This window comes from Leuciscus leuciscus (assembly GCF_965113295.1).
Source record: "Leuciscus leuciscus genome assembly, chromosome: 2".
Classification (NCBI taxonomy): domain Eukaryota; kingdom Metazoa; phylum Chordata; class Actinopteri; order Cypriniformes; family Leuciscidae; genus Leuciscus; species Leuciscus leuciscus.
The window spans coordinates 18,211,088-18,229,712 of record NC_138726.1 but is presented as its reverse complement, the minus strand read 5'-3'; the positions used below and the strand labels follow the sequence as shown (position 1 = coordinate 18,229,712).

Below are 18,625 nucleotides of genomic sequence, written 5' to 3'. Positions count from 1 at the left end.
TTCATAACAGTTATTAGAATTTGTACAAACAGAAAAATAAATATAGTAACGAAAAAAGGTGGGGTTTGGGTGAATAGAAAAGAGGAAGTAGAGAAGCGGAAGCGGGGGCCTGGTCGGGAAGTTTGGAAGCAGTGTCTAGAAAAGTCAGGGGAAAATGAGGCCATTGTTTCAGCGTGTCGTGAAGGTACTCTGTGGGATTATTTTCTATGTGGAAAGTCAGAATTTCTGCATTGTGAAATGGAGAAGGGACGGACGCGCATGCACTTGAGTAAGAGAGTGACTAAACGAGCTGAAATCTGAACGCCGCCTGTGAAAAACCAATGCCTAAAGGAGTTTTTGACCCAGTGAAGTTGGTGAAGTTGCAGACCTGTGAGTGTTGGTTCCTACTGAGACTCTTTTTCGACGTGTGATCACCAAACACAAAAGGTAAAAGGAGCATTCAGTCTTCCCGTGCCCTCCTGGTTACCGATCTCTCTAACTCTGAGCGATAACTTCAAACGACCCCACTCTCTCATCGCAAAAACAATTATTATTCTTTCTGTCTGATACCTATTATTTTGTTTGAATGAATTTCGGCCTTCGTTGAACCTTGACGGCCTGTGTGCAAATGTGCCAGTACTTCATTTGTAAAAAAAAAAAAATTCAGTTTGCTCATTTTTGATGGCATGTTTCTGGACACTGAGAGACTGAAATATTTATTTTATTATTATTTTTGTTGTTGTTGTTGTTGTTGCTATAAAATGTGAATGGACATGTCTGTTTCTTTCTTCTTCTCGTAAGGGTGGTTAACAGAAAATTATAAATTTGTTTGTCAGTTTTTTCTGTTTCATATATTTATTGGTATGCACATAACAATAACAAACATATTTGTATACAACTTAAAAAAAAAAGTCATAAAAAAAATAAAAATAAAAAAATAAAAAAAAAACAAGTGAAAGGGAAAGAAAAAGACAAAAAGGGTGCGTGTTGGAGTTAGGCCTAGTTAGCATGGAAAAATTGCATAAATGGTTGTCACTTATTATAAAATTTGGCAAGATTACCTTGTTTAGAGCATCTTATTTTTTCCAGTTTTAGAAAGGACATGACATCAGTGATACAAAGTGTATTGGATGGGGCATTTGTTGCTTTCCAATTAAGGAGATGGCGTCTCACTATCAAGGAAGTGAAAGCCAGGACCTCTGACTGCACTGATGAAAAACTGTGGTATTCTTGAGGAGTACCAAAAATGGCTACATGCGGAGAAATATCAATGGTCTTGAGGAGCACTTTAGACATGGTGTCAAAATAAGTTTGCCAGATATTTCCTAGAGTTGGGCAGAAGAAAAACATATGTGCAAGATTACAGGGTGAACCAGAGCATCTGTCACAGACATCAATTGTATTAGGGAAAATTTGTGATAGTTGGGTTTTAGAATAGTGACATCTGAACACTACTTTAAATTGTATTAAGGTCAAGCGGGCACAGATTGAGGCTTTGTGAATACCGTTTAAAACAGAGTCCCACCAGTCAACATCAAAGGCCAGACCCAACTCTTCCTCCCATGCCTCCTTCGTCCTAGTGGTTAAATGATCATCATAGGACTGGATAGTACCATAGACTTTTGAAATTAAAGATCTTTGTGAAAAATTCAATCGTAAAAAGACTGTCCCATGTCTGCTCAGGAGGAAGTTGTGGAAAATTAGGAAATAAACATTTTACACAGTTCCTAATTTGAAAATACCTAAAAAGATGTGAAGGTGGGAGGCCGAACTCGCTAATTAGATCTGTAAAACAATAAAAAACCCTGTCTTTATAAAAATCCTTAAAACATTTCAGACCCTTATCATACCATAAAGTGAAAATAGAATCAGTAAATGCAGGTTTGAATGCATAATTCCTAAACAGTGGACATGATATGGTGGGAGTAAGTAATTTAAAATGCTTCCTAAATTGAAACCATATCTTTAATGTGGAAATGACTACTGGGTTGCTAGTAAAGCCAGAGGGGTTGACTGAAGCCACGCCAGCCAGTATCGCCAGTAAAGAGGATGAGGGACATGATTGTATTTCCAACTGACACCAAGGTATGTTGACCAATTTTAGCCAAAATATAGTTTGAGTTATATTCGTAGCCCAATAATAAACTTTGAAATTTGGTAGAGAGAGGCCACCATCAAATTTGCAATTCTGAAGTACTTTTAGCCTAACTCTTGGTGTCTTACCATTCCACAGAAATTGAGATATAACTGAATCAATGCTTTTGAAAAAACTTTTAGATAAAAATATAGGTAGGCACTGGAACAGCAACAAGAATTTTGGGAGGACATTCATTTTAACCACGTTAATTCTACCAATCAGGGAAAGGGGGAGGGAACCCCATCTTTGGAAATTACACCACCACCAGTAGTTGCTTAGAAATTTACCTGAAGTTACTGGAGAGCTTGCTGAGCTTCAAGGATTGTTTTTGAATCGGATCTTATATGGACTGCAGATGTAAATAAGCCTATGGCTAACTCTGGTACAATGCATCAAATGGTAACATTTATGTTGGAAATTGTACATGGTCCTTAATAAAGATTAATAAAAAATAAAAATATAGGACTTGAATGCAGAGGAAGACCATCTGCCCAGCATCTTGATAGCTGAAGAAGAAATGCCACGTTCAGCTGCTGTAGTGGCTGCCCCGATCCTGAAGGAATGACCAGTATACTGGGAGGGAGATAAATGCAGCTTTTGAGGACATAAACTAGATGAGTCCTGAACCAGGCTTAAGAGAGAGATGCTTCGTTAGGAAGGAAAATAGGGGAAGTGATCTGAGAATCTAGGGCGGATTTTTAGTAATTTAATCATAAATGAGAAGGGACAAATGTATTGCTAATTTTAGAAATTGTTAATGTGATACCAGAAACTTGAGTCAGTTGGAGTGCTTAAGAAAGAGTAAAGAAATTAGGTGAGAAGGTGAATCAGAAAAAGAAAGACCACGGGCAAGATCGGAGTGTTAGATCTGAAGTAAATTCCCCTGGATGCATGAGCCATGAACGCTGTTAAAACATGGCTACAATCTGAATATGAAAATAGGAGGAGAAGAGACCATTACGGATGGGAGGTAATAAAGGGGGGTTAAATGGATTTCACTTTTCTGTAATGTTCCTGTTAAAGCATAAACAACATCTGCAAAGTTACAATGCATGAAGTTCAAGCATTGAATATGCTCTTTAATTTAAAGAGATTGCTTTTTAAGGACTACAACAACGCTGAGAGGGACTGTGCGGCATTCCTTCTGGATTAGTGGCATCACAAACCCTAAAGTTACATAAATCCAGCTCCCGGAATATGATTTATAGCATATTGAGACAGAATGAGCTAATCAATAACTAGAAGATAACTACGCATAAGCTACATAATTCATCAACTAACCATCCGGAAATGGGGTCTACATGTTGACGCTTCTTGAGTCTCTCCATCTTTGTCTGACTCGGGTTTGAATATAAAGCTAAACGTTTTGAAATTGTCTGTGAGAGGTAATCAAAGCTGCAAAACGAGCTGTTGAAACTCCACCCCCTGTGCCGGGAGCAGCAGCCCGACTGCATCCAAAGGGACAGACAAAAACCATGCGCTTAACTCACCCTCAATGACAGCATAGTATATGAAATATATATTTGAGGCATTCCAAGCCAAACCCCTCACACACCCTGGGGACACAGAAGACCCACCACACATCGATTTTGTAATTGTAGACGAGGAAGGAACAACCGGCCGTGATCAGGATGGGAAATAAAGGAATCTGAAAAGAAAAGCGAAACATTATAAACAATTCTGCAGAAATATACGCTTTTAAGGTGTAGGGAGCCACACCTTCAGTGATATACGGTCTAGCTGGATTGAGCAGAGCGACTGATTTACATAATCACTGTTAGAGGAGGGCAGGGTGATGGATAAGGGTTGCTGAAGGGCAGAGCCGCCTGAAGACTAAAGTGCGTAGCTATGGCATTGCAGTGGTCAGGAATGTGCTCGCGTGAACATAATCATGAAATTGGAGACATGCTATTCCTGAGATGTTTATCTGGCAATCAGTAGATCGTCTAACAAGAAGATCTGCCTTAGTGATGCAACCGAGCTTCGTTAGCACATACAACATACATGCCACCACTTCGAACCCAAAAGGATGTTAGCAGCTGCTATAGGATAATTTCTGCGAAGCGCAAATGAACGAAGCCTGAGCAGGCTCGGTAATTCATCGGACCTTTGCTGTTCCAAATGTCCAAAATCTGAACGGATATGCACCCTTCGTCTAGCTGATCGGATCGCTTAATTAGGCACTGAGTGGGCCAGTGATAACAGACGAGAGATAAATGCCCTGCTTTGAAGAGATACTTAAAGTGAATTTTTTAGATGCATTTTTTTTTTTTTTACATTTATTTATAACCACTAAATCTTAATCTTATTAATCTTAATATGATACTTACCTGAAGTAAGGTGATGGCATACCAATAAGATACAACCTCAATCACACTTGATTGATATTCTGTTGTTGACTTTTGAGCGAAGAATATATTTCTCAGCTGCATTACACCTGACATTACTCTCGAGTTGCTCTTGTATGAATTAAGTTTTATTCACGGCCGAGAGATCACTGGTCATGGCAACCAAGGGAGTCCCTTGAATAGAAAAATAGGTGAACATTTAAATCATACAGATGAGTAAATATAATGTCACTTGAGTCTTCTTAACTGTGATTTGTCTGGTGATTGGTTTGAATTATATGGTCTAAACTTATAACTGTTAGTTCTACTGTGTTAAGCACGTTTTGGCAAAGTCTGTGACCTTTGACCTGAGCATCCTTAGTCTGCCTTTGTACATTTAATATCAAATACCTATAAATGTAAATATTTCTATGACACATATCGGTGGATTAAGTAGTCGCCAAGAACATTTTATTACACCGATTGTACCATATTTATGTTAGCGAAGAATTTAAATGTAAGTATTAAAAGATCTTGATATATAAAAAAAAAATGTAGGGGAGCGCGGGGCACAACCTAACGCGGGGCTAGTTGTAACACGCTTGTTTTAAATACTTCCGCACATGCTTGGATGACGAAACTTTGTGTATTTACTAGTTGCCTCATACTATTTTTTGCCTCATAAAGGTGAAAAATAGAAATCACACAAACATTGTTCTTTAACTTGTAAGAATACACATTTAAGTGCTGCATCTTTTTATTCATTGATTTGCTGTGTCAAAGACATAGTCATATTATGTCATATTCATACTGACTGCTGCTAATCTGAGTCCACAAAAAAAGAGCAGATGCACTCCTCTTCCTCCACTGCTGCTGCATCTTCATGAGGTCTGGTCTCCTTGACATGTCCCCACCCCCACCAGAACTGGGGCCCCCCACCCCCAACACAAAAATGGTTTGGCCACTGATCAAAATTTGATGTTGTCATTTAATTTGAAGTTCAGTAAGCTCAAAATGTCCGTTCAGCACAAGTCCGGTGCTCAGAAGAGGAATGAAAAGAGAAGAAGAAAATAGAGGTTTTCTAAACAAAAAAAAAAAAACAAAAAAAAAAAAAAAAAAAAAGCGGTGACGGTGAAGCTGGAACTAGTAAAGTCAACATAAAGCAAGGTAAGAAACAGCGCAGCAAACGCTTACGAGCATTGTCAGGAGTTTTCCTGCATTTAAATTTTTTGGGCGGCCGAAGATTTTTGTCCCGCCAAAGCCGTCTCGATTTTTGTCCCGCCAAAGCCGTCTCGATTTTTGTCCCGCCAAAGCCTTATTTGATCGGTAAGTGATGTAGAATAGAATGACTGCTGCGCCTGACAGGGCGATAACGAGCAGAGAGAGCCCCGGCCACGCGCGTCTCACGTCTTCAAACAACACGTCGAGCGCTGTCTTGCGCTCTCTCACTTGCGCATATTAATCAAAGTCAATTGAACCGTTAAGCAGAACTAAATTAATATTAATATTACTGGTAAAGTTACCGGGTACCGGACATTTTCTCACTGGTTCCCAACTCAACATACACACGCACACACATCTGTATAACTGTCATTGTACCATAACCAACGTCAGCTTTGCTTTATCTCATCTCATCCCATCTCACCAACAGTTTAATACTGTTACTCGCACATCCAAAACATCGTATTTTACGTCGCGGACTAAAAAAAAAAAAAAAAAAAAAAAAAACAGACGCAAAAAACCCCAAAAACGAAAGAATCACTCAATTCTCATTGGCTACTACCCGCCAATGTGGCAGGTAGATTGACAGTTTTACCCGCCAATTGCAAAATTCACCCGCATTTGGCGCGTGGTCGGGTGTTAATTTCAGGCCCTGCTTACATTATATTTGAATAGTTAAGTTATAGTATAGCAGCAGTGGTTAAATTGGCTTTTGTAGGGAGGGGGAGCCCTTATTTACGGTGGTCATCATTAAAAATGACAAAAAAAATTGTGTAATGCTAGATAGGCCTATATATAACCACCATTTAGCATTTAATGTTTTGAGGTTAATTTTGAATTAGTCAGATGTTAGATAATTATATAGCCTACTTTTTAAATATTTTATTTTTAAATATCAAATTGGTGTAAAACAAATCTGAACATTTTAGTAACTAAGCAGAATTGTATTAGGTTTAGTAACAACAATTTATATTGTTTACATGGTACAATTTCTGATAAGCTACTTTTTTTTATTGCTTGACACAAATTTTATGATTTCAATTCAGTTCAGTGCTTGTGATTTGATTCAATACTGACTCATTTGGATAAATATAACTGACACCTGTGAGATCAAAGATGGATATCGCGGGATTCACGCTCGTGCACAGTGTTGCTAATAAACTGGATGTAATTCAAGTTCTGTTGCTTTTATATGAAAATAAATCAAATGAACAAGACACCCAAGGTACTTGTTATTTAATTCCATTCCAAATATCAATATTTATTTCTTTAAAGCAGCACTCAGTAGCTTCGGGACTTCTTCGCTGTATTCTCGCTTTTTGCTCGCAGGTTTCTCTCTAGAGCTCCCCCCACAGCTTCGGAATAGATATTTGACAACACTGTTGTAAAAACTCGTTGTTGATTCTCAGACACCAGAGGCTATAGATCAACGACATCAAAGCAGATGGGACGTTCTTTAAAACGTCTTCTTCATTCGGGTTCGGACAGCGTGACGGAGCGCAATAATGACAGCATTTTAGCAGATTTCTTTTGGCCGTAAAGCAATTGTTTACATCGCGAGACCTGATATCACGCGAGACTTCCTGACGCAGCGGCCGGCGGCCCGCCGGCTCAAAGTTGCAAGTGCGTATTTTCCGCTCACGGGCACCAGGGGGGTGCGAAACGACCACCATTCAACCCGAAATAAGTAATATAACCATTCCAATGACTCCGAAGCTGTTCAGTTAAGTTAAAAAAAGATACTTAGTTCACCTTTAATACAGACATGTGTTTTTTTTTTTTTATAAAAATTAAATTGCATAACCTAAAGAGATCGCACTGTCAGATAGTTAGGGAATATTCACACATAAAACATGATATTAGAGTTTTAAAATCAAACATTTTAAAAGAGAACAATATATCACAGTTGTTTAAACCAATGAGCATTAAGCTGTGTCGTCAGCAAGTTGTTTCCCATCATGCTTTTGATCAGCGCAGTCAGTGGAGAGCAACTGCGTGCGACTGCAGAATCCGACACCTCCGCCTTGCGCTCGCGAGAGATTTTTGACATATGTCAGCATGACATCAGAGCAAGGCGGACCGCACTCGGACACATTTCTAACCAGCATGCATCTCGCGCTGATCACCGGTGATCGGTTCTGCGCAGATTTTGCTCATCTCAAACAAGCCTTTTGTTCATTAGCTAGAGATCATCCGTTCACGTGACGCTATAGGGCCAGTTGTTCAAAGGTAAGATGATCGGATTTTGGTTATCGGACTGGATCAAATCTTGAAAATGGGTTGTTCAAAAGGGAAAGAAGGAATCTGAAATCAGATTAGATCATGGAATCCAATCCTAGTTTTAATCTGGATCAAACCTTTGTTTGTGTTGTTCAAAACTTGTCTGTATGATTTGGATAACTTTGATCCAAAAAAATGTCAAGGTGGATTCCAGGAAGAAAACGTAGTAAAACTTTAAAATTGGTCAAAAATACAACATTTGTATCATGTAATACACACACACTCATATTTTTATTTTGCTTTTGATTAGCTTAACTGTTAAAGTAATACATTAGAAGTAGACATTAGGCTACATACTGTATTAAGCCTTTCGGTAGCCTACTGTAAAGTAAAAAAGAGATTTTGGTGCCATTAAATAATCCCCAAACAGCTGTAAAAATCAAACAAAAATATTATATTTAATTCAAAGTGTTTTATCACTGTTTCTAAACTACATTGGCACAATCATAAGAGATGAACCAGTCAAAAGATCTTTGCAAGCAAACACAAAGTTTTTTTTTTGGTGAACGCTATACAAAACTTTTCTGAGAGAACGCAAAAGCATTGAATTTTTTTTTTTTTTTTTTTTTTTACTCATACTTTTTACATGACCATGTCCCGTTCCGTAGAGCACCAGTAATCCAGATTTGGTAATCGGAAAAAGTTTACATTCAGATCAGGGTGATCCAATCCAATTTTGCTTTGAAAAACCGGCACAAAAGTAAGATGGATTACCTGATCCTGGATAGCAAAACATGGGATTTCCAAATCCATATCATTCTGATCCAGATTAAACTTTTTGAACAACTGGCCCATTGGGATCTGTCACGTCACATTTACAAGCACCAAAACGGTATTTATTGCTTGAATTTAGAAATAAAATTGACAGAATCTGAGAGATGAGATTATTTTTTATAACATAAGTATCCTGCTCTGTCTTGTCTGTCGGTCTCGTGTCCTCTTTGCTTTGCGATTTTACTGTGCGTGAGAAAATTGATGTATGGCGTCATATGAGAGCGTGAATGCGTGAGAGTTGGCAGCTATATGGCCTTAGCAGACAAATCAAATGAAAAACTAAACAGTGCGAGCGAGGCTACACTAGTCACATTAGAAAATGAAGTTGTAGGTTGTGTTTGAATAATTACGTATCTTATTTATCTGAGGTAAATTAAACCAAATACTCACGTATGCTCGATAAAGAATTAGACAGCACAATGAGCCCATCGGGCGGTTGAATTTAAAAGACTGATTTTGCTAGCCGTTCGCGGGTTTCCATGGTAACGTCGCTGGTGGGCGGGGTGCTGAACCAGAGAACTAAGGGATTAATGCATTATGACGTCTGATAATTCCATGTAGCCGGGGTGTATCTATGAAGTCTTGCGAATGCTAATTATTCAGTCTCATATGCCATGTATTTACCAGGAGATGAAAAATAATTCAAGTGGAATAACAATATTTGGTGCTGAAGGAGACGGAGCTGAGCTCCGCCATGGTGTGTTGTGGACCCGAGGAGGCGGAGCTGCGCTCCGGTGCGCTCCGGCCCAATTTAACCTATGTATAGCAGTGGTCTCCAACGTGGTGCCTATGAGTTGCCCGCTAAACACATTCTATAAATAGCTCCAACTTGCCGTCGGGGTTCCAGACTTCGAATAAATGGTATCATTTTGCAACCTTTTCAACTACGTTTCAATTTGAACTTTTGCCTCTTCAAAATTACCCAACTCTCTTTGATTATACGCTGTCATTTGCGCAAGTTGCGTATGAGAAACATCAAATGGCAAACGCTCAAAAAGCGGAACAGAACTTGTTTGATCTGAGCAGCGCAGAGCATTATCAGATCGTGGACAAAGCAGCTGTGCAGGCTGATCTCGATCACGCGAACATTATTACACAGAGCTGCGCGATCCACTGAGAAGCAGTTCAATTCAGCGCAGAATTCTCTATCTCTATTATAAACCCACAACTGACTATGTGATTTAAGCTTGTAAAAAGCTAGACGAAACAACGCTGATATTCTCAACATATTGACGCAAAAAAAAAACAGGGCGAAACATTGTTCCGAGAACAAACCAGTTAGAAGACATTTCACAACTTATGAATTAACTGTAGTAAAACAAACTTTTTTGGCAGAAATGTGCCTGTATGCATATTAAAAATGCTGTTATATTAATATAGTCATGTATAAATGTATTACATGTAATCCTGTAATGTTTTGTTTAGAAGTTATGGCAGTTTATTTATTTATTTATTTATTTATTCATTTATATTTATAATAAATGTTTGGGCTACTGTTTTTGATAACACATACAATAGGTTTATAGAAAATCAACAAAAAAATCAATAAATATTTTCATAATTTTTCAGGAATTATTATTTTTTTAAACGCTTGTAAGTCTGAACCAGAATATCAAGATATTTTATTATTTCCCATATGATGGTGAAAAGTAAAAAAGCTTCACCATGTTATATGTATAATACATATTGGAGTATAACAAATAAAATTCCCTTCTAGATTATTTTATCCCTTGAGGTAGCCCTCGCACATAAAAAGGTTGGAGACCCCTGGTATATAGTAACTATAGGCTATGTTTTATAATTACAAGTTTGTGTAATTTGGGGTTTCTGTAGCCAGTGACATTTCATTATTTGTATTTTATGGCATTGTACTTTTTTTATTTTTTTTTTTATTTGAAGGCTGAGGCTTCTTTAATAAACACAACCCCAATTATCATCATTGGTTTTGAGATGTTACTTGCTGTGAATACCTTGTCTGATAGGCATGTATTGTATCTCATCTATCCACATGTATTGTGGCATAGTATCAGGACATCCTGGCTAGTGTCTGTCGCTCACGGCTAGAGGCGAATGGCCGGATGATGGGCCTATTTGGGAGAAAGTCCAGGGCTGTTTTTTAGCCCCAGTCTGTTCCTGATTCATAATCATGCCTACTACGGCATACGCATAACATCCAATGACCAACTTGCTTTCTTAAAGGTCAGCTTCTTCTTTATGATATGGACATATTTACATGTATCATTTTCAATTTTTTACAACCCTTTTTGTAAATGTATAACTTTCCCGGCGGTCGGGAAGTGATTTTATGGCAAGCCGTTTTAACATTTAATCATTTAAACCGACTAGTCTCTATTTTCATGCTACTAGTACTTATTTTTTAGATACTAGTATCTATTCCATTAAGTACTAGTACTTATTCATTAGCTACTAGTGCTTATTCTTTAGGTACTAAAGAGGGCTGGTGGCGCAATGGATAAGACACATGCCTTTGGCGTGAGAGACCCGGGTTCGAATCCACTGTGAGACACCAATGTGTCCCTGGGCAAGACACTTAACCCCTAGTTGCTCCAGAGGCGTGCGACCTCTGACATATATAGCAATTGTAAGTCGCTTTGGATAAAAGCGTCAGCTAAATGTAAATGTACTAGTGCCTATTCTTTAGATACTAGTGCTTATTCTTTAGGTACTAGTACCTTTTTAAAGATACTAGTACTTATTCATTAGATACTAGTTCTTATTTATTAGATACTAGTACTTATTCCAATAGTGACTAGTTCTTATTTATTAGGTACTAGTACTTATTCATTAGATACTAGTTCTTATTTATTAGATACTAGTACGTATTCATTAGTTACTAGTACTTATTATTAGATACTAGTACTTATTCATTAGATACTAGTACTTATTCCAATAGTGACTAGTAATTATTCTTTTGTTACTAGTAACAAATATTTTTTTTTGCCATTGACTTCTATGGGGATCTGTCATTCAGATATCAACTATTCATTTCTGACTAGTATGTATTCCAATTGTGACTAGTAGGTATTTATTATACTAGTAGTTATTCATTAGGTACTAGTACTTATTTTTTAGATACTAGTACCTATTACTAGATACTAGTATGTATTCAATAAATACTAGTACTAAGTCATTAGATACTAGTACCTATTAAATAGATACTAGTACTTATTCATTAGCTACTAGTACTTATTCAATAGATACTAGTACTTATTCATTAGATACTAGTACCTATTAATTAGATACTAGTATGTATTAATTAGCTACTAGTACTTATTCAATAGATACTAGTACCTATTTATTAGATACTAGTATTTATTCCAAATGTTACTAGTAAGATTTTTAATTTTACTAGTAAGATTTTTAATTTTACTAGTAAGATTTTTAATTTTACTAGTAAGATTTTTAATTTAACTCTCCAGTGGCCGTTCTGACTATGGCAAGCCGTTTTAACATTTAATCATTTAAACCGACTAGTCTCTATTTTCATGCTACTAGTACTTATTTTTTAGATACTAGTATCTATTCCATTAAGTACTAGTACTTATTCATTAGCTACTAGTGTTTATTCTTTAGGTACTAGTGCCTATTCTTTAGATACTAGTGCTTATTCTTTAGGTACTAGTACTTATTCAATAGATACTAGTACTTATTCATTAGATACTAGTACTTATTCATTAGATACTAGTACTTATTCATTATATACTAGTTCTTATTTATTAGATACTAGTACTTATTCATTAGTTACTAGTACTTATTATTAGATACTAGTACTTATTCATTAGATACTAGTACTTATTCATTAGATACTAGTACTTATTCCAATAGTGACTAGTAACTATTCTTTTGTTACTAGTAACAAATATTTTTTTTTGCCATTGACTTCTATGGGGATCTGTCATTCAGATATCAACTATTCAGTTCTGACTAGTATGTATTCCAATTGCGACTAGTACATATATATTAGATACTCGTAGTTATTTATTAGGTACTAGTACTTATTTTTTAGATACTAGTACCTATTACTAGATACTAGTATGTATTCAATAAATACTAGTACTAAATCATTAGATACTAGTACTATGGCAAGCCGTTTTAACATTTAATCATTTAAACCGACTAGTCTCTATTTTCATGCTACTAGTACTTATTTTTTAGATACTAGTATCTATTCCATTAAGTACTAGTACTTATTCATTAGCTACTAGTGCTTATTCTTTAGGTACTAGTGCCTATTCTTTAGATACTAGTGCTTATTCTTTAGGTACTAGTACTTATTCAATATACTAGTACTTATTCATTAGATACTAGTACTTATTCATTAGATACTAGTACCTATTAAATAGATACTAGTACTTATTCATTAGATACTAGTACTTATTAATTAGATACTAGTACTTATTCATTAGATACTAGTACCTATTAAATAGATACTAGTACTTATTCATTAGATACTAGTACCTATTAAATAGATACTAGTACTTATTCATTAGATACTAGTACTTATTCCAACAGTGACTAGTAACTATTATTTTGTTACTAGTAACAAATAAAAAAAATTTGCCATTGACTTCTATGGGGATCTGTCATTCAGATATCAACTATTCAGTTCTGACTAGTATGTATTCCAATTGTGACTAGTACATATATATTAGATACTAGTAGTTATTTATTAGGTACTAGTACTTATTTTTTAGATACTAGTACCTATTACTAGATACTAGTATGTATTCAATAAATACTAGTACTAAATCATTAGATACTAGTACCTATTAAATAGATACTAGTACTTATTCATTAGATACTAGTACTTATTCAATAGATACTAGTACTTATTCATTAGATACTAGTACTTATTCATTAGATACTAGTACCTATTAATTAGATACTAGTACTTATAAATTAGCTACTAGTACTTATTCAATAGATACTAGTAACTATTTATTAGATACTAGTATTTATTCCAAATGTTACTAGTAAGATTTTTTATTTTACTAGTAAGATTTTTAATTGAACTATCCAGTGGCCGTTCTGACTAGTCATAACATAAGACGAGTAAAAAAGCAGTTGTGACTAGTACAATAAAAAATCTTACTAGTAACATTCTGAATAAATACTAGTATCTAATAAATAGGTACTAGTATCTATTGAATAAGTACTAGTAGCTAATTTATAAGTACTAGTATCTAATTAATAGGTACTAGTATCTAATGAATAAGTACTAGTATCTAATGAATAAGTACTAGTATCTTTTGAATAAGTACTAGTATCTAATGAATAAGTACTAGTATCTATTTAATAGGTACTAGTATCTAATGACTTAGTACTAGTGTTTATTGAATACATACTAGTATCTAGTAATAGTTACTAGTATCTAAAACATAAGTACTAGTACCTAATAAATAACTACTAGTATCTAATCTATATGTACTAGTCACAATTGGAATACATACTAGTCAGAACTGAATAGTTGATATCTGAATGACAGATCCCCATAGAAGTCAATGGCAAAAAAAATTATTTGTTACTAGTAACAAAAGAATAGTTACTAGTCACTATTGGAATAAGTACTAGTATCTAATGAATAAGTACTAGTATCTATTTAATAGGTACTAGTATCTAATGAATAAGTACTAGTATCTAATAATAAGTACTAGTAACTAATGAATAAGTACTAGTATCTAATAAATAAGAACTAGTATCTAATGAATAAGTACTAGTATCTAATGAATAAGTACTAGTATCTATTTAATAGGTACTAGTATCTAATGAATAAGTACTAGTATCTAATGAATAAGTACTAGTATCTATTGAATAAGTACTAGTACCTAAAGAATAAGCACTAGTATCTAAAGAATAAGCACTAGTACCTAAAGAATAAGCACTAGTATCTAATGAATAAGTACTAGTACTTAATGGAATAGATACTAGTATCTAAAAAATAAGTACTAGTAGCATGAAAATAGAGACTAGTCGGTTTAAATGATTAAATGTTAAAACGGCTTGCCATACTAGTACCTCTTAAATATATACTAGTACCTATTAAATAGATACTAGTACTTAATCATTAGATACTAGTACTTATTCAATAGATACTAGTACTTATTCATTAGATACTAGTACTTATTCATTAGATACTAGTACCTATTAATTAGATACTAGTACTTATAAATTAGCTACTAGTACTTATTCAATAGATACTAGTAACTATTTATTAGATACTAGTATTTATTCCAAATGTTACTAGTAAGATTTTTTATTTTACTAGTACGATTTTTAATTGAACTATCCAGTGGCCGTTCTGACTAGTCATAACATAAGACGAGTAAAAAAGCAGTTGTGACTAGTAAAATAAAAAATCTTACTAGTAACATTCGGAATAAATACTAGTATCTAATAAATAGGTACTAGTATCTATTGAATAAGTACTAGTAGCTAATTTATAAGTACTAGTATCTAATTAATAGGTAATAGTATCTAATGAATAAGTACTAGTATCTAATGAATAAGTACTAGTATCTATTGAATAAGTACTAGTATCTAATGAATAAGTACTAGTATCTAATGAATAAGTACTAGTATCTATTTAATAGGTACTAGTATCTATTTAATAGGTACTAGTATCTAATGACTTAGTACTAGTGTTTATTGAATACATACTAGTATCTAGTAATAGTTACTAGTATCTAAAAAAATAAGTACTAGTACCTAATAAATAACTACTAGTATATAATACTAGTCACAATTGGAATACATACTAGTCAGAACTGAATAGTTGATATCTGAATGGCAGATCCCCATAGAAGTCAATGGCAAAAAAAATTATTTGTTACTAGTAACAAAAGAATAGTTACTAGTCACTATTGGAATAAGTACTAGTATCTATTTAATAGGTACTAGTATCTAATGAATAAGTACTAGTATCTAATAATAAGTACTAGTAACTAATGAATAAGTACTAGTATCTAATAAATAAGAACTAGTATCTAATGAATAAGTACTAGTATCTAATGAATAAGTACTAGTATCTATTTAATAGGTACTAGTATCTAATGAATAAGTACTAGTATCTAATGAATAAGTACTAGTATCTATTGAATAAGTACTAGTACCTAAAGAATAAGCACTAGTATCTAAAGAATAGGCACTAGTACCTAAAGAATAAGCACTAGTAGCTAATGAATAAGTACTAGTACTTAATGGAATAGATACTAGTATCTAAAAAATAAGTACTAGTAGCATGAAAATAGAGACTAGTCGGTTTAAATGATTAAATGTTAAAACGGCTTGCCATATTCTGACTAGTCATAACATAAGACGAGTAAAAAAGCAGTTGTGACTAGTAAAATAAAAAATCTTACTAGTAACATTCGGAATAAATACTAGTATCTAATAAATAGGTACTAGTATCTATTGAATAAGTACTAGTAGCTAATTTATAAGTACTAGTATCTAATTAATAGGTACTAGTATCTAATGAATAAGTACTAAAGAAGTACTAGTATCTATTGAATAAGTACACTGTTAAAAATGTATTGTAATTTTACAGGAAATTCCTGGCAACTAATTGCAGTAAATTTACAGCAAGTAATATACAGGATTATTACTGTTTACGATTACAATAAAGTAATGTATTTATACAGCAGTGCTACTGTGATTATAGTAGCATTATTACAGTAAAATGCTGTAATTTACTGCAACTCAGTTGCCAGGAATTTCCTGTATTTTCAGGACAGAATTAAAATGTTATATTGTAATTCAATGTACTGTATATATCCTGTTATTTGTAAATATTACAATACAATGCTGTAATTATCCATATTAGGCAATTAAAAACACAACAATTATATCTTTTTAATCTTTTATTAAAAACTGTTTTCTTAGGAGGGTGTAAACAGGTGCGTTGAGCCCGTATCTCTTCTCTGCTTTGCAGCCCGTCTGGGAGTTGATTCCACAAAAAGTTCTGAAAACCGAGAGAGAGGAAAAAAAAGTTTTAAGTTTTCATATCTGTTAAATAATGACAAATACTGTGTAAAAAACAAAAGTAACCTATTCCTACTTTCTCATAAACGAAAATGATTTTGATGTATTTATTTAATATTAACAACTTAACTTAACATTTAGAATTACATTGGCTTTTACATAGTACATTTTGTAAATATATAATGTCATTGTATGCATGTATGCACTGTATATCGAATGACGCTTTGGACAAAAGCATCTGCTAAATACCTTAACCACACTTCAAAATGTTTTATTTAATTAATTAATGAAAGTCGTAATGTTAAACTGCTGTCCGTCAGACTCTTCTGTTTACACATAAATGTCCTGCATGGGAATACCAACTCTAGGTAGAACAGACACTTAACAGTAATAGCTGGGTCTCCAGCCAACTTTTTAATGCACATTTTAACCATTTGAAAAAGAAATCCTGACCTGAAACGGATAAAATTCACAATATATTTACAATCGGAGTTATATTAATAAACACCCTGATGCTTCCGAGCTTTATAATGGCAGTGGATTGCAACATCAGTTTGAAGCTCAAAAAAGTGCATCTATCCATCATAAAAGTGCTTCACACAGTTCTGAGGGGTTAATAAAGGCCTTCTGAAGCAAAACAATGAGTTTGTAAAGTTTTAAAGATTAATATTTTTCTTACATGAAGTAAAATTACTAGCTTCCGGCCAAAAGAACAATAACATACAGATTTTACTCTAAAGCGCAACTTATGCAACGTACTGCTGATATTTACACTACGCCATGACGCACCACGCTACTTCTGACGTCATAAGTTGCGTAAGTTGCACTTTGAATGCAAGTAGACTGCGTATGGCCGTTTGGCCGTAAGCTAGAATTTTACTTTGTGACGTGTTAAATATAGATATTTTTCTTACACAAACTCTTCGCTTCAGGAGGCCTATTTTAACCCCTCAGAGCCACGTGGAGCTCTTTTATGATGGATAGATGCACTTTTTTGAGCTTCAAACTGATCCACTGCCATTATAAAGCTTGGAAGTGTCAGGTTTATTTTTTTAATTTTTTTTATAACTCAGATTGTATTTGTCTGAAAGAATGGCTTGAAGGTAAGTAAATCATGGGGTAATTTTCATTTAAAAGTGAACTACCCTTTTAACAAAATAAGGGAAGAATATACCTTGTACAATTAAGCAAGGTGTGCTGGGTAGGGTCTCTCTCTGGATATCAGCAGCTGTGGCAGAGGGCTAGGGAATAAAAAATGTAAACATTACCAAATGTATTACCAATTACACAACAAATACCAATTACAAATCTATTATTATTTTAATATTCCATACAGTCTGCCAGGCAGCCACATTTAATTTGAGATGAACAAAATGGTTAACTTGATTTTAATACTACTGATAATTTGCTGCCTTCTCTGAAGACAAAGAGAGCAGTAAAAGCCTGTCAACAGAACCCAGGCTTAAAAATATTTAATGACGATGCTGGTTGGTTTAAGTTGCGCACGCGCAGTTTATTTTAGATAAAGACAGCTTACTTTCACACTGGTTGGCCAAGCACAAAGTAAAGTTATAACATCTGAACATACCAGATGCTATATTCAGCTTTTATCACAGTTAACGTTATAGCTAACTTACAGAATTAAATGAAGATACCAACATTGTCATTTGATTAAAGCCCATATTTCAATCTCGTTATTTGAAATATTAATTAAATTACAATCCTGGTATCTTCATTTAATTCTCTAAGTAGGCTAACGTTATTCAGTGACCGTAAAATCTACAAGCTACGTTTATGCTAGTGTGCAAACCACGACTTCAAGACCCCCGATTACAAGACAGCAAAACAGAAGTCCTAATAACGTTACAACAGCCTGTCCGGTAGCACGTGTAATCAATGCAATAAT

The 18,625-nt window shown here is 34.4% G+C and overlaps 1 long non-coding RNA gene across 1 annotated transcript; it reads right to left on the bottom strand.

Moving 5' to 3' along the window:
- Positions 1 to 16,252: 16,252 nt before the first annotated feature.
- On the bottom strand, positions 16,253 to 18,057 carry LOC309493395. The gene is made up of 2 exons (XR_014203902.1): positions 17,894 to 18,057; positions 16,253 to 16,699 (listed from the first exon to the last, which is right to left on the bottom strand). It is a non-coding gene; the product is annotated as an uncharacterized lncRNA (long non-coding RNA).
- Positions 18,058 to 18,625: the final 568 nt, after the last annotated feature.